Consider the following 7,991-nt stretch of genomic DNA (forward strand, 5'->3'; position numbering starts at 1 on the left):
AGATACTATTAAGGAAAGCTAGAGTTGTAATAGGAGTCATTGTTTGTAATCTTGCGGGATGGGTTAGAAACCCTCCCGGACTCTGTAAACTTGTGTATCACGAATCCCTCGGCTCCACCCCCTATATAAGGGGGAGTCGAGGGACAAAGAAGGCATCGAATCATTGTTTCACAAACCCTAGTTTTTACATCGTCGAGTACTTTTCGGCTGAAACCTTCGAGATCTACTTGCCCTCTACATCCAACGAAACCCTAGTCTACAACTCGTAGGCATTGACAAGTTAATACATTGTCAATTGGCGCCGTCTGTGGGATTTAGAGGTGACAAGGAGCTGATCTCGATGGCACGTTCAAGATCGACGACTTCATCGGTAGCAAGCAACATCATGGACAGAGGTAAACAGATCGAAACTGGTCTCGTTGATTTTGTTCCTCACCCGCCCTTCCGTTTGGATGCATATGCGTATCTGGAGGAGCCCATGGAGATGACGTTCGGAAAGTTTCACTTCCGCGTCGAGAAAGAAGGAGCGTATCGTCTCGAAGTTCCGATCTCGTCGGGATTATCGGCGGTTGATCCTGATTTTTCGAGCTCAGCATCATCCATCGAGTCAAGCGACGAGGAGATTTCGTCGCCACGCTTCATCAGCACCAAGGCAAGCGAAAAACTCGCCAAGATCTTCAGCGACATATCCTTCGAGTCATCCGCGGACTCCTATATAAGCGATGACTCGAGCGACACCGACAGCTTCAACTTCATCGACAAATCCATCACTATTGGAAAGGTCTTCACCAATCTCTATGATGGTGTCACCAAACCCAGCAAGGTTCAGAATTCAAAATATAATCAGATTTACGCCATTGGAGAAGCAAGTCGCGATCAGGAGGAGACATCAGAGGCTTTCGACGAATTGGGAAATCCATATGTCGATCCCTCTGACCTAAGGCGAGGCTTGGGCAATAAATATGTCGGGCCTACACCACGTATTAGGGTTCAACTCCCACAAGCAGCATGCGATAGATCCGCAAGAGCTATGGACGGTTCAGAACCAATGGCGACAACTGCTACGACTGAAGAATTGCAGGCCTACCAATATAGGCTCGCTCGAGCTGGAAGAGAATTGGAAAAACAGACAACTGCTTTGAATAGAAGAAAGGAGTCAGCCTCCGCATCAAGCAGGCGAAGAGCGGAGTTAAGTCGACAATCAGGAACTTCGGGGGATAGCCACAGAGAAGCTCGAAGGAGAGCAAGATCTCGGCACGCAAAATATACACGAGAGCTGAAAGAGAGACTTTAATTCAAAACCTCGATATGTCTTTTATGTCAATCGACACGAGGGGGAATATCATCCCGAAAACACCAGAAGCAGGATACATGGCAACGCAAGCTTTCATCTTAGCGTCCAGGCCACCTCCCGGGGATCCAAGAGAAGCGTTGTATAACATGGCCATGGTAGGATGTGGAGCCATGGGAGCAGCGTTCGCAGCCACACCTCCCGAAGGAACTGCAAGACAAAATAGCCCGAGACCTACTACAGCAGTGCAAGATCCACCAAGAGCAAGTGGAGTCAGAGATATGGCGACTCAGGCCAGGGTAGATAGAGCGCGACAACATAGAAGAGAACATCGGCATTCACCAGAACTTGCTGAAGAGGATATGTGTGGACTCCCGTGTTTCACGCTACGGGTCCGAAAAACTCGAGTCCCATCAGGATTCAAGCTACCCGATAGTTTCAAGAAATTTGATGGCACTGCAAGATCCCGAGGATTGGCTAGTCGATTACCTCGAGACGGTAAAATTGATAGGTGGAACCAGAGCAACAGCCATGCAGAGCATTCAAATACACCTGAGCGGAGCCGCCAGATCGTGGATAAAGAAGCTTCCCCCAGGCTCCATCGACAGTTGGGACAGTTTTGAGGACGTGTTTGTCAAGAACTTCCGATCAACCTGCAAAAAACCTGCGACACTAGAGGAGTTGAGGTCATGTCGACAAAAGCATGATGAATCAATGAGGAAGTACATTCAGAGGTGGAACATCATCAAAAACTCGACGAGAAAATATATCCGACGAGAGAGCGATAGATGCGTTTGTAGCAGGAGTTCGACGAGGAGATTTTGTGGAGGACTTGGGAAGAACAAACCCAAGGACAATATCAGCATTAATGGAGATAGCAAACAGATGGGCAAATGGCGAAGATGCAGTACATAATAAACGACACAGGTCACCAGAGGAGGACCGCAGTCGAAATTTTCAAAATAGGCGCCGATTTCCTCGACAATTCTCGAGTTACGATGCCCTGGCCAAATATCGGCTGGATTTCGGGGAAACAATGGAGGAAACAATAGAGATGATTATCAGAGGAGTAATGCACAGCAAGGCGACAATAGAGATGACTCTCGGAATAACAGGCAAAATAGCGGGTCAAGGTTTGAAAGACCTTTTGTAACTCCCGAAGATATGATGAACGGGCCGTGACAGATGCATTTTTATCTCGATAGCAATGGGAAAAGGCAGTCGGGACATCGCGGAAAGAGCTGCCGCAATTTTCAAGCAATGCTTGCGGGTTGCGGGGATAGCCAATGCTCAAGTAACAAATAGAAACCCCCGGGGGCCCGGAGTGAGATCCACTTGCCACCTCCTCCCGCGATCACGGACGAAAATCGACATCGGCTCGGAATAGCGGCGGCACCACGGCCACCTCCATATGTTGATCCTAACTCCAATGGTGCGGTCTCGACGATTCAGAAAGCTAGGCCGTCTAATAGGGCCCAGAAGGTAATCTCGCGGCAAGTGTTCATGGAAGAGAAGATGCCTCCACCAATGGTTGAGTACTTAAATTGGTCAGGGCAAGACATTGGCTTCACAATAGCGGATCACCCGCAGCAAGTTCCTCGACCAGGGCAATCAGCACTCATCTTACCAGCAGTAATTGCAGGATTCGACGTATCTCGAGTGTTTATAGATGGCGGCAGCAGCTTAAACCTTATGTACGCAAATACGCAAAGGAAGATGAACATTTCCCTAGCAAATTTGAAACCAACCGACACACGTTTCCATGGCATCACACCAGAGAAGCCAAGTTACCCACTGGGGAGGATCAATCTCGACGTTCAGTTTGGGACCCGAGAAAACTAGAGGATAGAAAGGTTGGAATTCGAAGTTGTGGATTTCCCGTCGCAGTATCACGCTTTGTTGGGACAACCAGCATACGCCGGGTTTATGGCGGTACCACATTACACGTATCTTCTTTGGAGGTTACCTGGACCTAAGGGACCAATCACAGTCAAAGGAAGTTTCGCGCTAGCCGATAAATGTGACAAGGATTTTCATCGACTATCATAAACTTTCGGGATGCAAGCAGAATACATGGCGTCAAGGCTTACAACTGATTATGACGTGCTGCCAGATGTAGGGAGGCCTAACAAGGAATCAACCTTCAACACCGCAAAAGATTCCAAGGAGGTGCAGATTCACCCGACAGATCCGAAGAAAATGACGTCCATCGCGACAAACATGGACCTCGCATAGGAAAGCGCGCTCGTCGAGTTCCTCCGTGAGCATCTGGAAAATCTTCGCATGGTGTCCAGCTGACATGCCAGGAGTACCAAGGGAACTTGCCGAGCACCACCTAAACTTGGATCCAATAGCGAGACCAATCAAGCAACCTTTGCGGCGTTTTTCGGAGCCAAACCGCAAAGCTATGCTGTCAGAAATTGATCGACTAAGAGAAGCTGGTTTCATTAAGGATCTGCACATAGAGGCCACATGGGTAGCAAACCCAGTTTTGGTCCCGAAGAAAAACACTAAAGTCCTTCGCATGTGTGTCGACTTTACGTGTCTCAACAAACATAGTCCAAAGGATCACTTTCCCCTCCCGAGGATCGATCAAATTATCGACTCCACGGCAGGATGTGAACGTCTTTCCTTCCTGGATGCTTACTCTGGTTATAACCAGATCAGATTGAAAGAAGAGGACGAGGTCAAAACAGCATTCATCATGCCTTATGGCGTGTTTTGTTATAGAACAATGCCCTTTGGTTTGAAAAACGCGGGAGCAACATATCAGCGGATGATGCAGAAGTGCTTAGCAACACAGATCGGGAAAAACGTACAAGTGTACATCGACGACGTCGTCATAACATCAAAAAAGGGCGACACGCTAATCGAGGACTTGAAGGAAACCTTCGACAACCTCGACAAGTTTTGTCTCAAGTTGAATCCGACGAAGTGTTCTTTTGGCGTCCTACGGAGAGAACTTCTCGGGTTCCTAGTCTCGGCAAGAGGGATTGAAGCTAATCCCGAAAAAATCCAAGCTATCGTAACAATGAGGAAGCCAACAAAGTTGAAAGAAATACAACGACTAAGCTGGGTGAGTCGCAGCTTTAAGCGGATTCGTCGCCGGACTCGGGAGAAAAGGCGTTACCGTTCTACGCCCTAATCAAACAAGGAGATAAGTTCCGGTGAAACGAAGAGGCGGATAGAGCTTTCGAGGATCTTAAAAGCGCAATTTCGACACCACCAATCTTGGTGGCGCCAAAGAGAAGGAACCCCTCCTGTTATACATTGCGGCTACACCCCGGGTGGTCGGCACGGCGCTAGTCGTCGAAAGAGAAGAAGAAGGAAAACTCCATGGAGTGCAGAGGCCAGTATATTTCATTAGTGAAGTATTATCGCCTTCAAAACAGAGGTACCCACAGTACCAGAAGCTAGCATACGGAGTGTTCACAACCGCAAGAAAATTGCGCCACTATTTTTCGGCGCATCCGATAATAGTGATCAATGAAGCGCCTTTATCCAATATACTAAACAATCCAGAAGCTACAGGTCGTGTCTCCCTTTGGGGAATAGAACTTTCTCCTCGGGACATCATGTATGAAAAAAGAAAAGCAATAAAGTCGCAAATTCTACCAGACTTCATCGCAGAGTGGATGGAGCTGCAAAATACAGGACCCCCGGATCTATCGAGAACCTGGACTATGAACTTTGACAGGTCCAAGAGGTTAGAGGGAGCCGGAGCAGGCGTGATACTCATATCACTTGAAGGCGACAAATTAAAATACGTCTTACGGATGACGTTCCCAAATGCGTCTAACAATGAGGCAGAATACGAAGCTCTTATACACGGGATGAAGATGGCGAAAGCTTGTGGTGCAACCCAATTAAAAATCTTTGGCGACTCACAATTGGTGGCTCAGCAAGTCATGAACCAATGTGATGCAGTCAATGACAGCATGGTAGCATACAAGGAAGTGTACAACGAGCTCGAGAAGTTATTTGATGGGTGCGAAGTAAATCACATCAGCAGGTTGAGCAATTGTGAAGCCGATGTTCTCGCAAACATCGGGTCGCAGTGTCTCGCGATTCCTCCGGGCGTGTTCTGGGAGGAGATAACAGAGAGATCCACAAAGCCGAAGAAATCAACAAAGAAGGAGAAGGATGAGAAACCCTCGGGGGCTGCGAAAGAAACATTGGAAGAAGAAGAGGAACAGGATCTAGTACGATGGTGCAAGTTCCATGGATGCGGGCGTACATATCATACATCCTAAGGAAAACAATACCCGACGATCCGGTTGAAGCAAGGCGAGTTATTAGCCGGTCCAAGGCCTTTACGGTGGTCAAGGGGAGCTATATAAACGCAATATCTCGGGTGTGTTACGGCGGTGCGTTACACCGAAGAAGGAAGGATAATCTTGAAGGATGTACACGAAGGAATATGTGGTCATCACGCGAGTAGTCGAGCTATTGCCGCCAAGGTTTTCCGAGCTGGATTTCTTGGTTGACGGCAATTGAGGACGCGAAGGAAATAGTACGAACCTGTGACGCGTGCCGGAGATTTGCCGCAAAACCTCACTCTCCGTGTAGCGAGTTGATGCCAATACCCTTATCTTGGCCCTTTGCTCAATGGGGTCTCGATATGGTGGGAAAGTTACACAAAGCTTCGCCAGGAGGATACGAGTACATGCTCGTCGCTGTCGACAAATTCACCAAGTGGATAGAAGCAAAGCCGATAAATTCACCAGATGCAGCGTCAGCAATAAAATTTATGAAAAGCATTGTTTTTCGCTTCGGAGTACCTCACAACATTGTCACGGACAATGGTAGTAACTTCACATCCAAGGAATTCAAGGCATACTGTGCAGAGGTAGGCATTAAATTGCACTTCGCGTCAGTTGCGCATCCACAAACCAACGGCCAAGTCGAGAAAGCCAACGGTATCATCTGCAACGGTATCAAGAAGCGCTTGTTAGGACCATTGGAAAAAGCTCGACACACCTGGCCAGAGGAGCTGCCAAGTGTGTTGTGGAGTATTCGAACAACGCCAAATACGGCGACGCGAGGAGACTCCGTTCTTTACGGTCCATGGAGCAGAAGCAGTACTGCCAATAGAGATAGAGCATGATTCTCCAAGAGTCACGGAGTATGACGAAGAAGCTTCTAGAAAGGCATTGGAAGACGATGTCGATGCACTGGACGAAGCCAGAGACGAAGTATTGTCGCGGGTTACTAAATATCAGCAAGACCTGTGTTGCGGTCAGAAACCCACCGGCGGGCAGCGACGGGCAACACCGTAGAGCCGGGAATCTCCCAGGACTGCGGCTGGCCCTGGTCCCTCCGAGCGACGGCCCGCAAAGCCTCGGCACGCACGTCCGATGCTGATGCAAGGGCGTGCCACCTGACCTATACACGGTCAGGAAGGTGTTGGATGATGCCTCGCTTAGTTTCCTGCATGGCATACACGTAAACATTAAATACGAGCCTCGATCGGCTCTCAGGTTGTCCTATGAATCGGCTCAAGGAGCCGATCCACCCATGATACGTACGAGGTGTACGATCAGATGGTGGTCCTGCTTGATCAAAACAAAGCTAAAACGACCTACTACGATTTAGGGTTTTCACCGCATAATCGGAACATCCTACTCGTGATTGAGCACGGCGGCCACGCACGGTGATCGTAAACCGACCCTAGACAAGGCCTAAAAACCAACACGAAGTTGATCCTCGGAACATCCTGTCTAGGGCTAGCAAACTACACCCTACGCGCCATTGGATCCTTCAACCCGTTTGTAAGGCCTAACGATGCGGATATTAAACTAATCCTTGAAGAACAAGGAGCAATCATAACGGATCGGATCTACTAAATAATGATCAAGCGGGGTGCCGCCCTTACACCCAAGATAGGTGTAAGGGCGGCTAGATGCCTAAGGGTCGCACGACGATAGCATATGATACGAGGAACAATGCTAACCCTAAAACATCTATGATAACTACGTTGCTCGCCATCAAAAAGGCTTCAGTACGAGCAACGCATGAACAACGAATAAATGTGTGCTGCCTAGATCGCAAGATGTGATCTAGGCAGCATGATGCTTACCCGGAAGAAACCCTCGAGACGGGGGAGTTGGCGATGCGCCTGATTTGTGTTTGTTGTGAACGTGATTGTTGTTTATTTCATAAACCCTAGATACATATTTATAGTCCGTAGACTTTCTAACGTGGGAATAATCCCAACCGGGCACGAGCCCAAACTCTATCTAACCGACACGTATCCTACTATATTACAGATACACGGGCAAACTAGCCCAAACTTGGTATATAAGGCCGATTCATGTATTCCTCCTATGTATATTCTTCAAGCCCATCTCCAATCGCGGCCCACCTCTGATCCGGTCAAATTCTGGTGATAACAACCTGAAAAATTACCACAGTCGACGTTTGCGACCAAGATCCTTTCAAGTTGGAGACCTAGTTCTGCGACTCAATCAACAGAGTACTGAAAAACTCGAGTCACCATGGATTGGCCCTTACATCGTCACGGAAGTCATCGAAGGAGGAGCATACAGGATCAAGGATAAGAAGACAGGGGCTCCAGAAAAAAACCCCTGGAATGTGGCACAGCTAAGGCATTTTTACGCTTAGTGTCGAAATATAGTCCTCCTTGTAAAAATACAATGTACTGAAACGCCCGCGAGTTTTCAGACGCACTCTTTTCCTT

This window comes from Lolium rigidum, chromosome 7, assembly GCF_022539505.1.
Source record: "Lolium rigidum isolate FL_2022 chromosome 7, APGP_CSIRO_Lrig_0.1, whole genome shotgun sequence".
NCBI classification, from domain to species: Eukaryota; Viridiplantae; Streptophyta; class Magnoliopsida; order Poales; family Poaceae; genus Lolium; species Lolium rigidum.